At 39.0% G+C, this 24,969-nt stretch overlaps 1 protein-coding gene and 1 long non-coding RNA gene across 3 annotated transcripts in view; one reads left to right on the forward strand and one right to left on the reverse strand.

Moving 5' to 3' along the window:
* antxr2a (ANTXR cell adhesion molecule 2a) overlaps positions 1–24,969 on the reverse strand; it is a 310,747-nt gene that overhangs the window by 45,059 nt on the left and 240,719 nt on the right. The gene's annotated exons all lie outside the window — the stretch shown is intronic.
* LOC127528763 (uncharacterized) overlaps positions 1–24,969 on the forward strand; it is a 32,877-nt gene that overhangs the window by 7,437 nt on the left and 471 nt on the right. The window lies entirely within an intron of this gene.

The raw sequence follows: 24,969 nt of genomic DNA on the forward strand, positions 1-24,969 counted from the left end.
TTCCTTGTAATACATTAATGATTAAAAAACCCTTAAGTAACTGTAGCTGATGCAAGGAAACAATGAATACTATCATAGAAACATGTCAACCACTGTATGTCTATGCAAATTTTTTTGGTGTAATCCATATTTTATTAACACAGATCATTTTAATTTGTTGAAATGTATGCAGGGTGTTGCTGCTTTATTCAGACTTGCAGTTCTTTCTAAGCTGAGCCTGACTTGGGCTGCATAAATGAATCACTCTCTTCACTTTATGTCAAAAAACACCCTGGGAAGTGGTTTAGTATGATTAGCACAAAGTTTAACAATAAAGTCTAACAATACATCTAAATGCAATTAAATACTAAGACATTATAGATTTAATTTTAATTGTGCACATTCTTGATTTAATATTACAAGAATTTAATGGTTTCAAGGCACTAATCAGAATTCTTCTTTTTAGTCCTAATGTCACATTGAGAAAGACAAGTGTAGTCAAATAGCTCTTAGCTCATGCAATTGTTCACTTACAGTTGGACAATAGATAATAGTTTTTTTTTTTCACATTGGACAAGGGTGACAGATTTTTTATTTTTTGCTTGACCAGTAATAACTCCTGACGGCCATGAAGTTAGGGGTACAAGTATTTAAAACCTGTATGTGATTTGTTGTCTTCAGTTGGGGCAATGTGATTTTTAACACATTTGTTCATAATTACAATATCGTACACTTAGAAACATGGATGGCATTACTATTACTTATTGTCTGAGATTGCAATATGTCCTTTGTGGTTGTTATATATACTACTCTGACCCAACACTAAAACTGAATTGTTTCAAAATAACTGTGATAGGAGAAGGCCCTTTAATAACAACTTCACACCTAAAATACAGACAAAAAAAGGTATAAATAAACAACAAAAACAAAGAGCCCTTCTGCTTTCAGTGCATGCATAAATTAACCTTTAACCTGTGTCTATTTCAAGGAGTGGCTTTGTCATCTGCAAATGACACTGTAATACACTTTTGCTCGCCTCATATCTCCCTCAACCCCATGTAAACCCTGATCTCTTATTTTCCCAACTCCCATTAAAATTGTTCCTGGAGTAACATGGAGTTGGTCCCCCTTTTGAGGCTACAACTACCTTCTTTAATCTGGGAAGGCTATTTTCTATATTATGAAACATGGATATAGTGACTCACTTCCATTCAGACACAAAAAACTTTACATCTGTCACTATACATTTGGGCTGGTAGTGTTCTCCTTCATCTACCAAACCCAGATTAGTCCATCAGAATGCCAGATGGTGAAGCGTGATTCATCCCTCCAGAGATCACATTTTCACTGCTCCAAAGTCTGATAGAAGTGTTCTTGTTCGTCATATAATGGGTTTATGTGGCTTAGAAGCAATGGAAACCTATTTTATAAAGCTCCAACAAACAGTTCATATGATAAGGCTTCCAGAGGCAATTTGCAACTTTGTATTTAGTGTTTCAACCAAGAACACACTACATGCATCAGCAATCAGAAATCCTGGACTGTGAGTTTGTGTACTACTACTACTATACTTCGTTATTGACCTGCTCTTTCTCCATTTCACAGTAACAGTACATATAGTTGACTGAAGCAGCTTCAGTAGTTCAGAAATGTGTCAAACTGATTGGTGAAAAGGTGGCATCCTAGGATAATGCCATATTGAAAGTCATTGAGCTCTTCTGTACAACCCATTCTGCTTTCAGTGTTTGTCTATAGAGATCATCTGGTTTATGTGTCTGTTTCCAATGGGTGTAGCAGAAATAGGTGAACTCACTAATCTGAGGGACATTCTGGCAATTGAACCATGCATTCCTCCCTAAGACAGTATTAAGATCCCTGGCAGCAGCTGTATCATTTGCCATATAACATCTTGCGGAGCATTGTTTTCTTCCCTCTAGACCACTTCACTTTTTTTACACATATGCTTGTTATTACTTCAGTCCAATGGTGACCATTCCCCTGTCAGTCTTTTGCTAGCCAGGTACATCCCCAAGCACTCATGAACCAAATTAACAGACAATAATAATATCAAGAAGAGATCCCTCATTCAGCAGCTGAGGTCAGTGATCAGAGAACTGCTTTCAAACCCTGCATGTGTAACAAGTCTGAGATTGGGATTTGGTTAGGAATACTGACAGATATGCCTACCTTTATTACAGTAAGTTATCTTGGCTTGAGCAGGATACCACTAAGGAGAGTTTGCTTTATGGCATGCATTTTTATTCCCATAAGTAAGGTAAGGTTTTTAAGTCTAGTTGAAGATGTACCTCCTGTTTATCCCTAAGCAAACAGAATTCTGACAACTGACTCCCCTAAAATCCTGTTGTACACAAAAACATGAAGAATTATTCCATCCAGGCAGACGAGAACAACACCTCTATCTCTCTATAAGGGCTTTTAAACAATAAATCATATCCCTCCCACACTGTGGACCTTACTGCAGAAAAGGGAAGTGCATGATAATTTCTACTTCTGGGAGCCTCACCATGCGACGGCCTTGACAGAACCTCTCTTTTTCTCTTTTTTTAGAATTATGAATGTTTTACTGTAATTAATTAATGTTATCACTTGGCCTCTGGCTTGTTACCATACAGTTTTGAAGGAATTTCTTAACTAAACTGAAGAGATGCTGCTGTCAACACAGACTCATGCACTGACCCACCATCAACTGCCTCTCAGACATGCTGAGAACTTGGGATATGTCACACAGTGAGAGTAAAAGATCTGGTGGCTGGCTAACTCTATAACATCTGAGAATATATGAGACTGTGAGGAATGTAAAGTGGGATATAGTAACACTAGAATCCCTGAAGCCCTATGAAAAAAGTCGTAATCCTGGGCCACCTTAAATTCCTCTGCACCTCTCTATTAGAGTCTTTTGTTTTGTAAATGTGTTGATCAGCACAAGAAGCAAGCAGCCTGCTATCCCATTCCTCAACCGCTGCAGCTCAACTCGGGCAAAAAGTTCTCCCAGCTCAAGTGCTGTTTATCTGGGTGTGAGGTGCCTGGAGCTGTATAGGGTAAATAATATATCATTATTTGGAACACATGCATTTTATATGTGTTCCATGTCTACTATGATCTAGGTAAATGTAGGATGACAGGAAATGTGTTATAGTACTAATGACAAAATTTTGACATTAAGTTTATGATGTGTGAAAACGGAAGTTCAAATATCAAATAAACACTTTCACAAAAGGTACACGTATAACAGAACAAGTGCACTTTTACTCAAGAATATACCTGAACAAAAAGAAACTGAGTTAGGACAGAACACTGTCATGAGTTTTTGGGTGGTGCAGCGGTAAGAACTGCTGACTCATAATCAAGTGGTCGCGGGTTCGATTCCAGGAGCTTCCCAGAATTACCGTTTTGAGTAGTGAGCTGCTCTTGTTTTTTTTTTTAATTTTATTGTAATCATTCCATACAAATAGATCAATTTTTACAAAAAAAAAAAAAGGATTGGAAACAAATCCACCCCCACCCCTGAGAAAGAGAGCATGGCCAACGGACTAAAACTTAAAAACAGTAAAAATAAATAAATTAAAGAGTTTAATTGGTGGATACAGATAAAAGGAGAAAAAAAAAGAACTAGGGAGAGAATCTACTACCACAGTGCTTTAAGAGCTTATTCTAAAATATTATTAATTAGATCTTGCCAGGTTTTGAAAAAGTTCTGCACAGATCCTCTAAGTGAGAATTTAATTTTTTTCAATTTCAAATATATAAAACATCAGTTACCCACTGACTTAAAAGAGGAGAGTTAGGATTCTTCCGGTTTAACAAAATAAGTCTGTGTGCCAATAGTATAGTGAAGGCAATCACAGTTTGTTTGTCCTTCTACACTTTAAGCCCATCTGGAAGGACACCAAACACAGCTGTTAGTGGATTAGGAGGGATTGGGACACTAAGGCTGTCTGAGAAGCACTTAAAAATATTTGTCCAGAATGATGTTAATTTGGTGCAGGCCCAGAACATGTGACCCAGTGAGGCTGGAACTTGATTGCAACGTTCACAGGTTGGATCTTGCCCTGGAAACATTTTAGACAATTTCAAGCAAGAAAGATGTGCCTGATATATAATTGTATACTTTGTGCATATGGAGCTCGAATGAATTCTCTGCATTGCTACCTTCCACTCCTTTTCCGATATGTTGAGTGAGAAATCCTTTTCCCATTGTCCTCTTGGATCTTTGAAAGGGAGGGACTGTAAAATATTTTTATATACTGTAGAAATGCTGGCAGAGTCCTCGAGACTGAGCAATATTTTTTCCAGCATAGAGGAAGGTGGGAGATGGGTAAAATCGGGCAGGTTCTGTTTGACAAAGTTTCTAATTTGAAGATAGTGAAAGAAATGTGTTGCTGGAAAATTAAATTTGGAATGTAATCGTTCATTGGATGCAAAGATGTTGTCTATATAAAGATCTCTAAACAATTTAATCCCAAATGTTTTCTAGATATTAAAAACTGCATATGTTTGCGAGGGCTGAAAAAGGTGGTTCTCATGCAGAGGTGCTACAGATAAAAGATTCTCCATCTTAAAATGCTTTCTACATTGGTTCCATATTCTGAGTGAATGAAGCACAATTGGGTTATTAGTATATTGGCAATAACTTGCATTTATTGGGGCACAAAGCAGGGAATATAGAGAAGTACTGCAGGATTTTATTTCTATTGCTGACCAAGCCTGTGTATGTTGACCTATTCGTGTCCAGGTTTTTATAGCTTGTATATTTGCCGCCCGGTAGTAAAACTGAAAATTAGGCAGAGCCATGCCACCTTCTGTCTTAGGTCCTTGTAGGGTCACTCTTTGGATACATGGATGTTTTAGGTTCCAAATAAATGAGGTTATAGTTGAATCTAATTGCTTAAAGAATGATTTATTTATGTATATTGGAATGTTTTGAAATAAAAAGAGCAGTTTAGGAAGGATATTCATCTTAACAACGTTAATTTTTCCAGCTAAAGTGAGATGGAGGGTTGATCATCTATGCAAGTCTTGCTTAATTTTTTCCATACAGATGGCGAAATTTTGTTGATAAAGAGATTTATGTTTAGTTGTGATATTTACCCCATGGTATTTAAACTGATCTGCAATAATAAAAGGGAAGGTGTTGTCAAACACGTGCGAGTATGAGACAGCTAAAGGGTCTGAGTAAGTGTAATAAAACATCTGACCGGGGGGGCGACGGAGTGCACTGACTGTCTTTCTCAGTTCCCTACAGACCTTTTCCGGGAAATCCTGCAAGGTTCCGGCACCTCACTTCCGAAACCGGCCCCTTCGCTGATGTCACTTCTGGTTCCAGCCATTTTGATGACATCATTTACTCTCCAGACCTTTAAAGCCTCCATCTTGGGCTACTATATTCAGTTCTGTCTTGGACTCTGTGAGATACACATCATGCTTGTGATACAAAAAACCCTTTTGCAGCTGGGATAACAATATACGGGTGGCTGCCCCAAACCTTTATAATGTCTTGGACTCATAATTATTACAGTGGCGTAGACAGCAGGATGAAGTCCCAGAAGAAACCGGGACTCGGAAATGTAAATAACCAGGTAGGAAAGTACTGGGGCCGGGGGGGGGGGGGAGTGCGTTTGGGGGTCAGGAAAGACTCCGTACAGGCTCCACTCCTCAAATACAACCCGGGCTTATATCTTACCAAATGGAGAATGTGAAGGGGACATACAGGCGTAGGCTGGTTTCTGGGAATGAAACAAAGAGGGCTTATTATGCTGTCTCGGAGGAGAGAGCTGAGCCGCCCATTAGGACTGAGGTCCCAGATAAATATGGGTCATCCCCAGTCCAGCAAGCAAAAATAATTAAAAGCTGGGTACTTGATCCAGAGAGATCAGTCCAGGAGCAGGCTATGACCCTATGGGAGCAGGTGGCTATATGGCTAAGGCCATTTGAATTAAACACCTGCCAGATAGTACAACAGGTAGCCTGCCTTATCTTCTTAAAAGGCCTCCCCAAAAACTTTGCCCAGCCGGACTGGGGTGACTTTCATTCTATGGAAGAGCTTATAAAGCTCATGAAATCACCCGAGATAGTCTCAAAATCTGGGAGAGCAGAATGGTCCTCTAGTGGATTTCCTAGAGATCACATCCTACTGAATAAGTCTCTTACACATAAATCAGAGTCTGTTTCTGAGTTCCCGGGCCACCGGGCGTGCGACCTACCCGGGACCAAGGTAGGTGGAGGGCGGTTTGTGCGCTCTTGCCAACCCCCTGACGTGTTCAAATACGGGAGCAGTAGTCATTAATGGTTATAAACTCCAAGCCCTGTTTGATTCCGGCAGCAATGTTTCCATTGTTAATTGCCGATATGTTTACCGCGACAAAAAATTAAAAAGAAGACCAGTATTAAATGTATTCACGGAGACACCCGGATTTACAACACCTCCCTGTGTTTCATGAGTCAGGGAGGATCGCTAAGAAAATTTCCCATGGCGGTCCACCCTAATCCTTCCTTTCCAGCAATTCTAGGGCGGGACTGGTCAAAAAATAAATGCAGTAAACTATTGACTACTCCCGATAAAAACTTAGGCCTCGTTATAGATGGGGATAACTCGTCTCAAGCGGTCTCCACCCGTGCCTCGACGACTTGGGAGGAATCCCCTCCCTTTGAGGTCAGACCGGATCCTTTCTCCGACATTCGCTTTCAATTTAAACAAACACTGGCTTCTTTTAAAAGGGAGCAGTGGAATGATGACTCCCTAAAATTTGCAAAAAATGCAGTAGTCCTTGTTAACGGCCAACGCATACACGAGCCCATGCCACAAGGACCTCACTTTGTAATAGAAAATGATCTATTATATTGGGTCGCGGAACATAGGGCGGAGGTTCGCAAATTGTTGTTAATCCCACGAACCTACTGGCAGCAGGTTTGTGAATTAGCTCACGCCCACCTCCTTGGAGGCCATTAAAATCAGATTTTATTGGCTGGAATTAACGAGTTTCGCTGTTTTTGTATTTCTTGTCCTGAATGTCAATTACGGCAAATTCCTAGGAGGGACTGTGCTCCTCTCGTTCCCCTTCCCTTAATTGATGTCCCCTTTGAACGAATCGGGGTCGATATTGTAGGACCCTTGGAGCCCTCAGCCCGAGGACATAAATATATATTAGTCCCTGTGGATTATGCAACGTGATATCCGGAAGCTGTTCCCTTGCGTTCAGCTACATCTAAAGCAATCGCACGGGAACTAGTAGAAGTATTTGCGTGTGTCGGTATTCCTAAAGAAGTCTTACCGGACCAAAGACACGCCTTTTACCTCGGAGATGTTCAGGGAAACGGCCAAGGTACTGAAAATAAAGCACTTAAAGACCGCGGTGTACCATCCTCAAACCGATGGACTAGTGGAGAGATTTAATCAGACTCTCAAGCAGATGCTTCGCAAGGTGGTTAGCGGGGATGGGAGGAATTGGGATCAACTCCTCCCCCTCGTTCTCTTTGCCTATCGGGAAGTCCCACAAGCCTCTATGGGGTTCTCACCTTTTGAATTGTTATACGGACGACAACCCTGAGGTATATTGGATATTTTGAAAGAAGGTTGGGAAGGAGAAGCTCTTCCCTCTACAAATATTTTGGAATATATCGCACAGTTACGTGATAGATTTGGGAAAATCCGACCTATTTTAAAAAGTCATATGGAAAAGGCACAAGCAGCACAGGCCTGTTATTATGACTGTGGCACGACACTCCGAGAATTCCATCCGGGGGATCATGTCATGGTATTAGTTCCCACCTCCCATTCTAAATTGCTCGCCCGTTGGCAAGGCCCTTATGAAATTATGGAGAGAAAAGGATTGGTCAACTATTTGGTGAAACAACCCAATCGTAGACCAACTGAGTGGGTTTATCGTGTGAACTTGCTGAAGCCGTGAAAGGAGAGGGAACCAGATCCCTCCTCCGCTCAGCCCTGCTCATTCTTTGCTCACATAGACATCCTTAATTTCGGTGAGGAATTAACTTATAGACAAAGACGGGAGCTGGAATCAGAGGTGACGTCTTCCTGAGGCAAAGAAAGCAGAAGTGGAGCTAGAAATCAAGCGGATGCTGGAACTAGGAGTGATTGAGGAAAGTTATAGTCCCTGGTCCAGCCCAATTGTCTTGGTTAGTAAGCCTGATGGCAGTTGGAGGTTTTGCAATGACTTCCGTTGGCTTAACCAGGTCTCCCTTTTTGACGCTTATCCTATGCCTCGCGTGGATGACCTCTTTGAGAGGCTTGGACAAGCAGAATTTTTGACCACGCTTGACATGACAAAGGGGTACTGGCAAATTCCTTTAATGGACTCCGCGAAGGTCAAGACCGCGTTTAGCACTCCTAGTGGACACTGGCAATATCGTGTTCTTCCATTCGGGTTACAAGGGGGTCCTGCGACTTTCCAGCGTCTGGTGGACAAAGTGCTTCAACCCCACAATGCGTATAGTGCTGCCTATCTGGATGACGTTGTCATCTATTCCAGCACATGGAAGGAACACGTACAGCAGGTCACTGTGGTATTACGGACACTAGGAGAAGCCGGGCTTCGTATTAATCCCAAGAAATGTTTCTTTGGATTGAAAGAGGCTAAATATTTGGGCTACCTGGTGGGTCGGGGTACCGTGAAACCACAGTGTTCAAAAATAGATGCCATTGTAAAATGGTCCCGTCCGTGAACCAAGAGGCAAGTCCAAGCCATTCTCGGGTTGGTCGGGTACTACCGGCAGTTTGTACCTCAGTTTTCAGAGAGTACGGTGCCCTTGACTGATCTTACAAAGAAGAGGGCTCCTAATCATGTGGTATGGACTGACATGACGGACGCTGCATTTAGTGACTTAAAACAAGCTCTTACTTCAGCACCAATATTAAAAGGTCCTGATTTCTCTCTACCTTTTATTCTCCAGATGGACGCTTCGGACACAGGCCTGGGTGCCATGCTGAGCCAAAGCGTCGATGGTGTTGAACACTCCGTCATGTACCTGAGCCAGAAACTGTTGGATCGAGAGACCAGGTATGCAGCGGTGGAAAGAGAGGCCCTTGCGATTAAATGGGCGATTATGCAGTTGAGGTATTACCTCTTGGGCTGGGAGTTCACTCTGGTGACAGATCATGCACCCCTACAGTGGATGGCCCTTCACAAGGAGTCAAATCCACGGGTCACTAGGTGGTTTCTTGACCTTCAACCTTACAAGTTTTCGCTGATTCATCGTTAAGGTTCTCTTCATGCCAATGCTGATGCTCTCTCGTGCCCACAACCTCTCGGTGCAGGACGCCCAACCCGATGGGTCTCGGCTGAGGGGAGGGCCTTGTCACACATGTGCGAGTAGGAGACAGCTAAAGGGTCTGAGTAAGTGTAATGAAACATCTGACCGGGGGGCGGCAGAGTGTGCTGACTGTCTTTATCAGTTCCCTACAGACCTTTCCCGGGAAATCCTGCAAAGTTCCGGCGCTTCAGAAGACATCACTTCCGAAGCTGGCCCCTTTGCTGATGTCACTTCTGGTTCCAGCCATTTTGATGACATAATTTCCTCTCCAGACCTTTAAAGCCTCCATCTTGGGCTACTATAGTCAGTTCTGTCTTGGACTCTGTGAGATGTACATTGTGCTTGTGATACAAAAAACCCTTTTGCAGCTGGGAAAAACAATATACGGGTGGCTGCCCCAAACCTTTATAATGTCTTGGACTAATTATTACAGTGTCCAATCTAATATTGTATGCTTGAGAATTCACTGGAAAGAGCACACTTTTATTCAGATTAATTCTGAGACCAGAGATCTTTTGAAATTGTGTAAGTGCTGTTAAGACTGCAGACACAGTATTTTGGTGGTCTGATATATACAAAACCATATCATCTGCATATAGAGAAATTTTCTGTTCCAGTCCTTCTCTGATAATCTCCTTTATCTGATAATCATTTCGACAGTGAACTGCCAGTGGTTCAATGGCGATTGCAAATAGCAGTGGTGACAAGGGGCATCCTTGTCTGGTACCACGTTCTAGTTTAAAGTAGTCTGAGCAAATGTTGTTAATATAAAATGAAGCTTCGGGATTGGTATGCAGTAGTTTGATCCATGCACAACTATTCGGGCCAAACCCAAATTTCTGTAATGTAGTGAAAAGGTAGTCCCATTCAATCATATCAAATGCTTTTTCTGCATCCAACGATAATATCTCTGGGGTGTTTGTCTTTGCAGGTGAATATATTACATTGAACAGGCGTCGAAGATTGGAAGCTAAGTGTCGGCCTTTAATAAATCCAGTTTGATCTTGTGAGTTTTGGAAAGACGGTGATTAATGCTTGGCAAAAAGTTTGAGGTAGAATTTGATTGTCTCTAGCTTTTGTAAATGTTGCTAATAAGAGGGGAGCTAGCCGAGTGGAGAATTTCTTATAAAATTCGAGAGGGTAGCCATCAGGGCCTGCTGCTTTCCCTTTCTGAAGTGACTTTATAGCATCTAGTAATTCTGATAGTGCCAGAGGTTCATCCAATTCCTCTGCAATAAAAGTATCTATTTGTGGTATCTGTAATGTATCCAGAAATGCATTAGATTGTGTGTTGTCTTCTTTGAACTCGGTAGAATATAAGGATTTGTAGTAGTCTCTAAATGTGTGCATTATATTTTTATGGTCAATGATTTTATCTCCGTTCGTGTTGGTGATTGCTGGGATTGTATTGCGAACTTCTTGCTTGTGGATTTGTTGAGCTAAGAGCTTATTAGCTTTCTCTCCGTGTTCATAGTAATGATGTCTTGATTTAAAAATGAGTTGTTCAGTTTTTTTGGTTGTTAAGAGGTTGAGCTCTGAATGCAGAGCCTGTCTTTTCCTATAAAGAGCTTCACTTGGATATTTGGCATGTTCTTGATCTATTCTAGTAATTTCGCTGGTTAGCTCTGATACCTTCTTGGTTTCTAATTTATTTCTTTGGGAAGGATATGAAATGATCTGTCCTATTAAGAAGGCCTTTAGAGTTTCCCAGAGTATTCCTGCAGAGATCTCTGAGGATGTATTTGTCTTTAGGAAGAAACTGATTTGATATAAATAGAAGTGAGTTAAGATGCCATCTGCGAGATGAGTATGTGGGGCATAATGATTTCAGCTCCAAGATCAGAGGGGCATGGTCAGAAATAACAATAGCGTCGTACTTGCAAGATTTAATCGCAGGCAAAAAATTATTATCTATAAAGAAATAATCAATTCTTGAGTAGCAATAATGCACTGGTGAGTAGAAGGAATATTTTCTTGAGTTTGGATTTAGAAACCTCCAGGGGTCTGATAAGTTGTGGTCAGTTAAAAACTGTAATTGTTTTTGCAGTGTTAGATGTCATCCTCCTATGACAGGAGACCTATCTAAGAGTGGATTTAAAACACAATTAAAGTCCCCAGCCATTATAATTTTATGAGTGTTCACATTGGGAATAGATGCAAATACATTTTGCACGAATTCCCTATCATCGACATTGGGTGCATAAACATTTATCAAAATCACTTTACAGTTAAATAAGTTGCCCATGACAATCACATATCTCCCTTCAGGATCAGATACTACATCTGATGCTACAAATGAGACTACTCTATGCATAAGAATTCCCACACCTCTAGTTTTGTATGTAAAGCTGGAATGGAACATTTGGCCAGTCCAGTCATTTTGTAGCCGGAACTGATCTTTGCTTAATAAGTGGGTCTCCTGTAAAAATACTATTTTTGCGTTTAGACCTGTTAGGTGAGAGAATACTTTCTTTCTTTTTAATTCATGATTCAGGCTTTTAACATTACAGCTCACAAAGTTAACTGTCCCATCGGGGAGACACAGATTCAGAATTTTTGATGTCATTTTGTAGTCTTAACTGGAAGTGAGACAGCTTTAACCTTAATTTCAAATTTTCCCACAAGTTATTGCCATGCAGCCTATTGTTACGTTGGAAGTTATAATTGTTTATATTAAAAGGATAGATTAGATATAACTTGCTCCCCCCCCCCTTTTGCCTCCCCATTTTGAGGCTGGAGCCCATTTCACAAAATTCCAGTCCTCTGACATACCTAGAGACAGAGCCTGTCCAAGACAAAACAAGCCCCCCAGAAGTGGCATTTGAGGATTAAAAAGTAGAGATATCTATTGCCAATAAAGTCTAAATACTATAAGCATAAAATATAATCATCATCAGTCTTGAAATATTAAGACAGTAAACCCATGGAATGGTGTTAAAAAGTGGCCCTGGAAAAGCATAGTAAACCCTAATAACAATAACAATAAACCAAGGGTATGATGTTAAACAGTCTCCTTTAGAATAGTTAAAAAAAAAAAAAAAGATTTACTTTCATTTCTTCCACACATACACATATAATTGTAATTAAAACATAAACAAAAAGTGGTCAAGAAGAAAAAAGGATGTATAATTATGGTACCTGTATCACTGCAAGCAGATCAGCCAGCAGATAATATGTTCTTGCCATACCATGACAGGATGCAACTCACTTTCGTATTTCAAAAAAGCGTTGGGATCAGCTTTCTTAACTCATTTTCTGCTTCCTCCTTAGAGGAAAAGATGTGATATTTGTCTTGAATATCCACTTTCAGTTTTGCAGAATACAAGAGGCTGTATATGATATCGGCTTTCCGTAACCGCTGTTTAATGTTGTAGAAAGCTGCACACTTAGCAGCTGTTGAGGGTGAGAAATTAGGAAAAATATGAATGTGGTTATTTTCAAATATAATCTCTTGTTTGTGTCTGAGAAGTAACATTACATTAAGCTTAAATTGTAATCTCTCGAAGTGGACAATTAAAGTCCTAGATTTAGAGGTATTTGATCCACGTATGCGATAAGCTGCCGCAATCTCGGTATCTGATTTAAAGTCCTCTCCAATTATTTTTGAGAAATTCAGCTATGAATTTCATTGGGCTTGGACTTTCACGATTCTCAGGTAGACCTTCGATTCTAATATTATTCCTTCTGCATCCATCTTTCAGAACCGCAATTCTGTCTCTGAGTTTTTTGCATTCAGAATTCACAGCTGTACCTTTTCCATCGGCGTTAGATGCCAATTGTTCCGCTGTTTCAATTCAAGCCGTGAATGTCTGCTTAACGTCTTCCAGCTGATCGGCAAGTTCTCTCAGTTTAGATGCATTTTCCTGAATGTGTTCCTCAATATTTCTCAGCATATCTTTAAAGACTGCATCAAAACGATTATATATACGTTTTTCCAAGTCTCTATATTCCTGCCGCATCTCTTGCAGCTCCAGCCGCAGCTTCTTGTTTGTCTTGTGTTGTCTTCTCGTTTGTCTTGAGCAAGCCATTTATTTCTTTCTTAATATTTTTCTGAATGTCTTTCTTGAGCTCGCTTATGGCCGTGGCTGTGGCCAATGTTACGATCATTTCCTTCAGTTCGGACAAATCGTTTCGGCTTTCGTGCTCCGCGGGTGAAATGGCAACCCCCGTTACAGCCGATGTTTCTGGCTCGCGAGGAGTAGATGAATGCGCGGACTGCAAGGCCATCACTAGTTTCAAGTGATCTTCTGGAATTGGCAAGCTATTATGACCTGCATCACTTGCACCTTTGCTCCCATTTTCGCTCTCGACTGGAGATGAAGCCGTAGAACGGGGTCCTGGGATGTCTGTGCTTTCGCCTGCCTGTGCCAGGTCAGTCTCTGAAAGGCTGTACCTTGTACTTGCACTTGCGCCTGCTGCCTGTCTTGGCTTGGGTGTAGTTTTAGATTTCTTTTCCGTTTCTTTCTGACCCCCTTTCTTGTTACTCATGTTTATATACTGTAGTGGAGACTCTTTTGGCTAGGTAAATACTGTCTACCTCGGGATAAAAAGAAATAAGAGAAAAAATAAAGCTGCTGCAACGGAGCTCCGCTTCAGACGTCCATCTCCCGTAACGGACGAGACCAACTACTTATTGTTACTATTATATAATAAAAACATGCATTTGATTTAAGTAAGTAACAGCTGGTGTAAATTTATGGTACTTGTAATGGTTAGTGTTTTTTTTTATTCAGTTTTATTCTCTCAGTCAAGTTCACGCTCCCCCCAATATGACACTGCTGTTATCAAATAAAGATGTGCTATAATAGAGGTAAACTCAGATGAAGATGAGGGTTCTACATCGGAGAAAGAGTATAGAAGCCTGGCTTTTATATAAGTAATAAAAACTGAATAAAAAAAAGTTCAGGCACCATGATGTTTTGGGTGCTACAGTGAACTGGCTTATACCTGTTACTTCTGGCACTATTTGAATGCTGGATGGGTTTCATCAGACTGGGTGGAAAAAAAGAGGAGGGAAACTGGAGATTGTTGTGAATGTGCAATAGTTAGAAAGGTAGAACTATACAATTAAATATCAAGTGTGTGATCAAGATATTGAAAAGCAGACTGAATTCATCCATGTCACTGCCCAGGAAAGTGGGTTACCTCATCCATGATGATTCAGCAACAAAAATGATTCACTCTGTACTTATATCTAAATGTTGAATCATTCTGAATGCAGGTGTCTTCAAACACGGAATTAAGTGTCTATCAGGCATGTTCCAACACTTCAAGCTGGACCTGCTCTATCCAAATATTCATAACTTTAAAGTATAAACCTGTGGTACAATCTGAGTAGGTCTGACCTCATCTTACTGTCACCTACAAGCCTGTTATTGACAGCAGCAGCTTTCTGTTATCCAAGCTATATGTGGTTATGTGTGGTTGGGGGGGTTGTTGCTAGTTTTTATTAATTTTTTTTTTGTTACTTTGCCGCTTTTGTAAAATTTAAATTTTCTCTTGGGGACAAATAAAGTATAATCTGTTTACCTTTCTATCAATCTAATATGCATGCTATACTAAATAAAGTGTTTTTTTGCAAAAAATGTAGCCTGTCCCTTTCTTAATCACATGTAATTCTGTTGTTTCAAAGTGAAACTTCAAGTTAAGCTCCTACCTTGATGTCACCTGGACCCATCTCTAATTTCCAACTAGAATGTCTTCTATGTGATATGAATTTCCACTATAGTGTCTATCTTTTTAACAGTCAAAGTATAACTCCAAGCTATGCCTGATAAAGGTACAGGCTACGATTAACTAAGAATTTGTCCTGCACTATGCCCTTCTCTTTCTGGGTAGGCTCCAAAGACTGACCAAGAAAATGTGGATACGTTAAAAAAATGGAGGTCTCTAGAAAACAAGTCATTGAGAAAGTATTGTTCTTTTTCAACTGTAAATCTGTTTATAAGTAGATTTTTATAAATTATCAGTTCCTCTATTGCTACATTATTGTGGCATATGATTTACTAAATCTAACTTTTAACTTATATACTGTACACATGTTAATTGTAAGCATAATTATAAATTACTCTATAATGCAATTAACAGCATTACATTATTGATTAACAGAACTACTCTAAATGTAAACAAAAAGAGGACTTCCGATTTTTATATTTTTCAAGTAGTAAATGACCTATTAAGTCCTATGAGAAAGTATTTGCCCATGTCTGATTTTCTACATGATTGTTTATTTTTGATAGTGAGTGTTATCAGGCCCTCATGCTCAGGGACTAGACTAAATGGGTTTGGAAAATGGATGGCAGTTATCCAATCTTCAATCAAAGCCTAACATTAGATAAAAAAAATGCAAAATAAACAAATAATATTTTAATATTTATTTTATAAAATGAAAAGAATAATCCACCCAAAAATTATATTTTGTAATATGTTACCCAAGTGGTTTGTAGTGATGGGCAAAAAAAAAAGAATCACATGCTTTTATACAGAAGTTTATGATAGAATGGCTGCCTATGACAACGAGTGTTTGACAAAAGCATGTCTTACATAATCTATATGCCAGTTATCCAATCTCATGCTCGCAATGTGCAAAAAGTTTTGGAAAGACCAGTGCAATCTATGAGCAGGAAATGCATCCACACAAAACCATATTTGGAATTAAAGATTTGCCTCTCCCCCTCATTCATTGGTCAAGAGTCCAGTCTTCAATTCAAAAACACAATCTCATTTGGAAACACCAATAATTGTAACCAGATTTTAATTGTAGAAACTGAGTATTGCTTTGGTCAATACATGCTTTTAGATTTGCTTCACTGGCTGTTGTTCATTTTTGAGCATTTATTGTTTATTCAAATCAATGCCACATATCTCAGAGGGACTGAATGATGATTTGACTATTCTAAACATCCAAATTTAATTTACTTTAATTATCAAAAAGTCAGCCTTCTTTGTGATAGCAGACTCTTACAGTTGTCTTCTCTACAGCTCATTCCATACACACTACACTACAAATTCAGTTCTTACACTCTGCTATCTTTAGTGCAATGAAAATTATTTCCATAAAAACGTACTCAGGATGAGATACCTTTCTCATACTGTGTCTTCAGGAAAGCCAGGAGCAGACCAAACAGAAACAACAGAAATGAAGTGTGTATCCCACTCATTCTCCCTTTACATTTCTAACACTCCATTTCTCCCACAGGTTATTAAAAAATGACATATTTTAGGGAGAGATCCTTCCATAGGAGCCTTTTTTCTGTTCATCCATGGTCTCTTTCAATTATTTACTTAATTTAACGAAATCTCTTGATGGTGGCACATTTCACAAAGCAGAGCCATTTTGTCAACTGGACACTTTCTGTCATAACAAGGGCAGCCAAATCAATGACAAATACTGTATGTCACCAACAATACAATTGTATCTGGACCCAGTGGAAAACTACATATTACATGAAAATCCAAAATTCTTATTTACTGTGTTTCTTTTAAAAATCGTCCAAAGACCTGCACAGAAGAAATATGAAGATGGCTGGCAGATCATTTCAGGGAGATGAGACCCTGCAAAACCTACTGTAGAACATTTCACAACACTTGATCACTGATCTCCCTATTTGTATTCTTTTACAAAGGTTCAAGGATACCTTTCGAAGAACAAACTGTACAAGTTCAGCTCAACCACAGGCTCACACAATTTTTTAGCACTAAATTAACACCTAACCTTTTAAACTCTTTCCTCATTTTCACACCTGCCCGGTTTAGATCCCGTAAATGCCCAAATTGACTCTTGTTTGTTGGGCCCTTGAGCAAGACCCTTAAACTGTAATTTCTCTGTCCTGGGTATGACGTTAATCTGCATCCAGCCCTGCATGTAGGCCCTCCAACCAACAGGGAAAAACCTGGGGGTTGGTGGTAGAATTGGCACTCCAGCCACCATAAAAAAACCTCACACTGTTCCATTCCTTCTGAACTAGTGTGGTGCTGAGGTGTCACCCATTGCATGGCTGCACTTGGGTCCTAATCTGGGATCCTGAGTTGGTTTGTCATGTGGTGGGTGTGGCAATGAGCTGTATCAGCGCATGCTACTAACTTTGCTCTCTCTCTCCTAGTCTTTTACTCATTTTATTTCAACCAGCTTTGTTTCCTAATCCACTTCCTAAACATGAAACCTGTTTTTCCTTTATAGTCACACATCTGAATATATACACGGGATGGTTTTAATTCAAATTCCAACTGTCCCAGGTCAGCCACATTATCAAAAGAGTCATTTTCATACCCAAGTTGATAATGTGATAGTAAGAATCCTCTGACAGAGAAATATATGATTTCTTCAGTGATGGCAAGTTGTCCAAGTTCTGAGAGATTAAACAGTTCTCATATCATGACTCTACTATAACAATCTCTGAACACTGAAATGATGTTAGCTTTTCCCTATATACAGTATAATGTAGGCCACATCAACTAAAAGCCTTCACTGTTTGAATATTACATCTACAGAACATTGTTCTGAAATATTTTAGGACCATCCCATGAGAAGTCAAGCACAATGACACCTTTTTGGCTAACTAAAAATATTACGATATGCAAGCTTTCATGGCAGCTCAGGCCCCTTCTTCAGGCAAGACATAAGCACAAAACTGGAATTCCCTGTGTTTATATAGACACCAGGACAGATATAGCATTGGAAAACCATTAAGTGGGTCATCCTAGTTTAATGTGGTGCTCTGAGTTATGTATAGACATTCTTATTTAATGAGCAAGGGTTTTTGTTTTATTAGTCTGTCATGGAATCCATTTTTGTGTGATGCTGTTGTTAGGATTCTTTTTGTCATCATGACTTTACTCCATGCACTTGTAACATTTTTGGCACAATATATACTCTGGCGAAAATATACTCCTTTCCCAAATTTAGCACATTTGTATAATACCCCTCTGACTACTCCTGCTAGAACCTTACAAATACAGTAGATTTGTTTGAACAAAATATTAATAGCAAGCTATATAAAAAATAAAGTACTGTAGCTACTAAGCTCAAGGTGTGTAAACTTTGAGAGCCTGCTCTGCATAATATTATTTAGAGATAAAGTGGTAAAAAAATTACTCATTAAAATTTATAGTAACTCCGTGATAAATGCAGAATTATCAACTCACTTATTCCCAAATAAATGCCTTAAACTTTGTATTTGCATGCTAACTGAGCTACTGTTTCTCTTGAGTATCTAGCTTCCTCCCATTGTCCAAAGACCTTCTGCTAGTTTGATCAACTTGGTTTTTAATATATATATATTCCCAGATCCAAAGACCACTGATATCACTTCCACTCATCCTATGGGAGGTACTTATAAATTAATGATCCACCAGAAGTAAGTAGTCATAACAGACTTATGTCTGCACAAGATGTTTCTCTACAGACCAGTGAACTAGCACTACTCTTTTTATTCTTATTCTTTTTTGTGGCAAAGCATTGTTAAGTACTCTAAATCTTCATACATCTTTGTACTGTCTTACTATATATACAGTATATACTGTAAATAATAATAATAATACATTTTATTTATATAGCGCCTTTCCCATGCTCAAGACACATATACGTATATACACACACACAATTGTGTGTGTGCATTCGTGCGTGTTAAGTGAACCCTACAATTTACTGGCAGACAGTAAATGTGACCTAGTTGCTAGCAAAAAGGTATAAAAACAGACAGGACAGAACAGAACTTGACAGTTTTTTTTAAAGTATAGCAATAAAGGAAATATCTTTGTCTGGCACAATTATACTAATTTTGTCTTAAATAACAATCTCTTTGCTACAGAACAGAAGTAACATATTAGGTTCCTTTACAGTTATGGCAGTCAATTTTCTACACAATTTAAAATATTACAATGCACATATGAAAACAATTTTCATTTTATTTTGAACAGTGTCATAACCTTCTCTCTGTTTCTGCCTGCTCATTTAAAAGGTCTGATTCTGTTACACTTCACATGAAGCCACTGATGCTGGTGGACCTTTCTCTTCCACCAACAACTACAACATTACCATACACTACATTCAATTCCCTCAACCTTAAGCTCAATAGCTTCATTATGTGCTGTTTGCATCATCCCTAGTGAAAACGTCAGATGCCATCAGTGACTTCATTCTTTCTCACTTCCTCCAGTACAGACAGTGTAACCTTCAGAAACCTGCTGCCCACAGTTTTATGTCTTAATTAGTACCACTGTCACTTTAGGGAATACTTCATCTTCTCTATTTAAGAAGACAAGCAGAGACCTGGTAGATTTGTTCGCTTTAATTTAACTGCTTTTGTTTTGTTGTCTGTCTGAGGCAGAGAGAAAGATGAAACATTAAACATTTGACACCATCAGCTGTATTAGTGTGCTGTGACTGAACTAATGAAAACATGTCCATTAATTTATAATAAAAACCAACCACTAATGTATATTTATGCTTACAGTTTTATAAGCTGGAAAAAAAATCACTGTAAGAGTAACACATCTATTCTGTGTTTACTCTGTTAGTATGTATATTCTCAAACCTGCTTAATCTAATTCAGAGACTTGGGGGCTGAAGTCTATTATGGCTGCACAGAGTGAAAAGTAAGAAAAAGTCCTGGGCAGGATGGCAGTCTATTGCAGTCTCACGCATACACATTTAGGTACCAGCATTAAAATCCACAAAGACACGAGGTAAATGTGCGCATTTCACACAATTGCCATGCAAAGTATTTGACTCTAGGACACTGAAAACGTGAAGCAATAGAGCTAAGCAGCGCACAACCATGTAGCCCTGTTTAATTAAGTGGACATACATTTAAAACAGAAGTTTAATTTTCTATAAATATTACAAGGTTTACTATACTGTACTTACTTTCCCATAATTGTTATTTTTAAATATGTGCAGGATGGGTCCAGGTGCTGCCTCGCATTATTGAGTCCTGAGTTCGTGTCCCAGTGGGTTTCCTCTTGCTGCTCTGGTTTCCTCCCACAGTCCAAAAACATGCAGATTAGGTGGACTGGCGATACTAAATTGGACCTAGTGTGTGGTTGCTGTGTGTGTGTGTGTGTGTGTATACTCACAATGCCATGGATTGGTGACCTGTCCAGGGTTTTTACTGCCTTGCACCCTGTACTAGCTGGAATAGGCTTCAGCAACCCCTGCAATCCTACTTAAGTCTAAGCAGGTTAGAAAATGACTGACTAATGTCCAGTACTGTTTTGTTTTACCCTTATCACAGTCTGAATCATTCTATCCACCTTAATTCTTGGAAACGTTTTTATCATACCTGTGCAAAAGGGAAGCTTCATTTAAACATTTAGGCTATACACCATAAATTCTGTATGAAGACTGTGTAAAGTAACTGGATATGGACTGAGACTTTAGTCAAAATCAATTATTCCATATTTAAGTGAATAAAAATATATCATGGGAATGCTAGCCATTGCATCTGTATTATCAAGTTGTTATTTACAGAGGCAAGATTATAATATTTATAATTACCTTGTTCTCTAATTACAATGGTATATGGAGCATAATGTAGTATTTTTCAATAATTGCATTGTGGTGTGACTAAAGAACATTTATGTTAGGTAAAATACCCAGTGGGGGCAGGGTGGTCTTTTGGCCTTGGAACCCTGGCAGATTTTATTTTTCTTCTCCTGGATAACTGAGGGTTTTTTTGTTTGTTTTTTCTGTTCTCTGGCCTTATCATCATACTCATCTTTAGAGACCTGAAATAAATATTATCTATAGGGACACTACTTTTCTACTAATTATATAACTATGCTGTGTAAGCTTGTAATGAATTATATTTTATTATTTATTCATTATATACTCTTTTCTAATTTAACTAATTTTTTTTTGTAACTGTTTCTTTTACATCTTGTAGAGCACTTTGAGCTTCATTCCGTGTATGAAAATGTGCTACAGAAAAAATAAATGAAATGTTGTTTATCAAATTGTAGAATGAGTCAATCTACATAATGAATCTGTAATAGATCTATACATCACACAATATTTTCTTGTGCAGAGGTTGTTATATAATATGGCAAAAAACTTATTCAAAACATAATATCCCGTATTTACCCGTGTACCACGCGCACATTTTTTCCCGAAAATTGGCATTAGAAAATCAGGTGCACGTCATACACGAGGAAATTTTTTTCTGTAATGTTTACTTCTTCTGCCTGGGCTCTCTCGCTTGCTCTCTCTCTCTTGCTCGTTCGCTCGCGCTCTCTCTCACTCTCCCTCTCGTGCTCGTTCGCTCGCGTGCGCTCACTCTCTCTCTCACTCTTTCGTCATGCAACAAAAACAGAAAGGCATTTCGCAGAAAACGTACCCTAAACTCTTCCTATACAATCACAACGCGCGTCATACACGGGGCAAATTTCTTTTGTGATTTTCTTTGTAAAAATTAGGGTGCGTGTCTTACACGAGGGCGCGTGGTACACGAGTAAATACGGTATCACAAAAGTATGGGGCATGTAGATATCCCTTGTGCATCTTTTACCCGACCCCTCACCATAATAGCATGCTTAAGTTTCACATGAGGAGTAGTGGTATAAAATGAAGGAAGGACAAGTTAGTCATTAAAATCAAGAAGTGTTTTTCTTCCTGTTATCAGATTGTTTTCCTTATCTGTCATTGATTGGTTCATACCACTTCTTCTCTTTTCCTGTATGAATTGTTTTCTCCCTAGCAATCCCTTGCAAATGGTGCAACTCTTTATTCTACATACATAAAATATTATAATAAAGAACACAAAATATTTAACTGTAACATGTAACTTTGTATTGACTGACCTCGGAACAAACAATAAATTGTACAGGTTTACTGAAAAACACATCTTTGGTAACATGGGAAAATCCTCACCTAATCTTCCTTGTAACTAACCCTTTGACTGAGTAAATACCATAAGCAAAGGGAAGAAGAAAAACTGAACTATTTACATGGTAAATCCATACTGCCAGCTAAAAACATATTTTTATTTTGAGCTTACCTTTACTTAGTTGATGGTTTTATACAAAGAAATTTACGGAGCATAAGAAAAATGCAGAGGTAATGGCTTTCACATTTGTATAGCCAGGGTAGTAGCAGTTTAGTGGAAATGCAGTGTTTAGTTATGTTATTTTGTACTTTGTTTTAACAAATTTACTCTCCATAAGGATATCATTTTCAATAAAATAATATGCAATGAATCAGAATATATGCATTTTAACATATAAAGAACAGTTTTATATGTAAAACTGTGAAACAAGGTTACAACAATAGTTTGAATTAATCCAAAATGCAGACAATGAATCAAAAGTATGGTTCTTTAATTATGAATATGTGGAATAAATTACATTTGGCTACAGAACTATTTACCACCATAAGGGTGATGACTCACAGAATCTTGAAAATATTTTTTCATCTAATGTGCAACAGAATGTCCTAAAACCACATCACAGACTTCATATCTATTCAGTCTGGATTAGATAAAGCAAATGAATGAAAAAAGACACATGAAGCTGATGCATATCAAAATAAAATAGACTGGTAAATTACATTTTACTGCACCATCAAAAATACCTGCTGTGCACTATAAACAATTGGTATTATGATGCTGTAAATACAGGAAAACAGTCATCTTGCATCACTTCTTTAGCAAATAACATGTTGCTTCCTTTAAAAATACACTTTTTGTGCCAATTAATTTAATTCCCATTAGCACATTTTAAATTCCAATTTTGTTGAAATAAAACTAAGATGGATTTTCTGAATTATGTTATCTATTTATTTAATCCCCAGTATTTTCAAATTAATACAACACAGCATAAGTTTGTATTATTTACGGAAAAAAAACGTTAACTACATTCTGTTGTGCAAAACCTGTAACTTTGTTTTGACTTTAGGAAAATCTAAATTCTCATTTATTTGTTGAGTATGAGGTGTGAAAACTCAATTCTGTTTAAAGTGACTATGCAACAGCTGTTGATGTGTGATTTGTGCCCTAGTCTATACAAAGTGCCCTGGGATTCCTTTGTGGATGAAAGCTAAATGTAAATGTTAATTTTATAAATTTCCCTGGGTGGCAATACAAATACTTTTATGTTATGAAAAACAAAATAATATTAGCAAAGGGAAAAAAATCTAGTATTGAAAGTGTTATGTGTGGTGTGTGCTGAATAATGACTAGTGTGAGCAATTCAATATTGGAAAAGTTTTCTGCTTAAAAAATATTTACTAAATTGCACATATTTTGAATAGTGGTGGTTAGTTGTGACTTGCTGCTCCAGAGCCCTGGGTTTAAATGTTTGCCTGCACACTATTTTTGTGGAACTTGTATGCTTTTCCTTTTGAATAAATGGGTTATATCTCTGGGTACTCTAGTTTTCTCCAACAGTACAGAAATCTACAGGATCAGTCGTCTGATAAATCAAAAAGCTCAGAGTCACTGAGCATGCCATTTGATAGACTGGTGCTCTGTCAAGTTTGGCTCCTACCTTATGTCCCCTGGCCCCTCATGGCTACGTACTGTGTCACACGTGCACGTCTAAGGTTTGCCTTCCAGGCTCGTCCGAGGTAGCACAAACACACTGTTACATGAGGGGGTGCTATTGCTGAAGATATCCTTACTCTCCCAAAGCCCTGAGAAACTGCCCATGAAGAGAAATTGAATCAATGCCTTGTAAAACTGAGATGTTCCCATAATGGCACATCTCATTCAGGAGATAGTCGACTGCTGAATAAAACCACCTGTGATATTTTTTACTTTGCTGCACTCTGTTTTTTGCATCTTTATGCACCATTGAACATCTGTTTGTTTTGGGGACATTATGTTTAGTGGACTGTGTGTTCCCTTGGTCAATGATAACTGGAACAGTTGACTTCTCACTAACCAATCTCTCTCTCTCATTCTTCCTAGGGCACGAAGCGGAAGTGGAAGCAGAAGCAGATAATGGCCAACAGTGAGATGAATCGCGTTGCCGTCATCATAGAAGAACTCCAGGCACTCGAAGAACACATTCAGAAACTCCTGTCCAGACGAAGATACCTTAGGGATCTGAAGGCTCGGCTGCTGGATAAACCGTCCTCGCCATCTGTAATCGGCGTAACATCAACCCTGCGTTGTGCCGCTCAAGTGAACTTCACCCCCGCGCCTCGTAGGAGCGACACCGATGAAGACCTCGGCGTATTTCAGCTATGCAGGCGGGGGTTCAAGGCCAGAACACCTCCATCGGCACAGACGAGCATCTCAACTCAGAACCGATTCGACCCTCTCTGCATCCCCAGTTTGCCTTCAGCCCCTGGTGATGTAATAGTGGTAGGTGATTCTATTGTTAGAAACCTCAATATCGCATGCCCTAATCGAAAATCGTTTGTTTCTTGTTTTCCCGGTGCTCGTGTCCGAGATGTGATGAGACGTGCACCGGCAATCTACGAGAAGCAAAAGAATAGGGCAGTTGGAGCGATTGTTTTACATGCTGGCATGAACGACACAAGGCACTGACAATAGGAAATCCTCAAGGCTGACTTCGCAGCACTAATTAAAGACACAAAGGAGAGGACCCCATCGGCAAAGATCTTCATTTCGGGTCCACTACCTCTCATCAGACGATCAAACGAGTACTACAGTCGTCTGCTAGGATTAAACAACTGGCTGCAGGGCTTCTGTAAGAATCAAGACATCGGATTCATCAACAACTGAGACCTCTTTTGGGAAA

The sequence above is a fragment of the Erpetoichthys calabaricus genome, chromosome 7 (assembly GCF_900747795.2).
Source record: "Erpetoichthys calabaricus chromosome 7, fErpCal1.3, whole genome shotgun sequence".
Classification (NCBI taxonomy): Eukaryota; Metazoa; Chordata; class Cladistia; order Polypteriformes; family Polypteridae; genus Erpetoichthys; species Erpetoichthys calabaricus.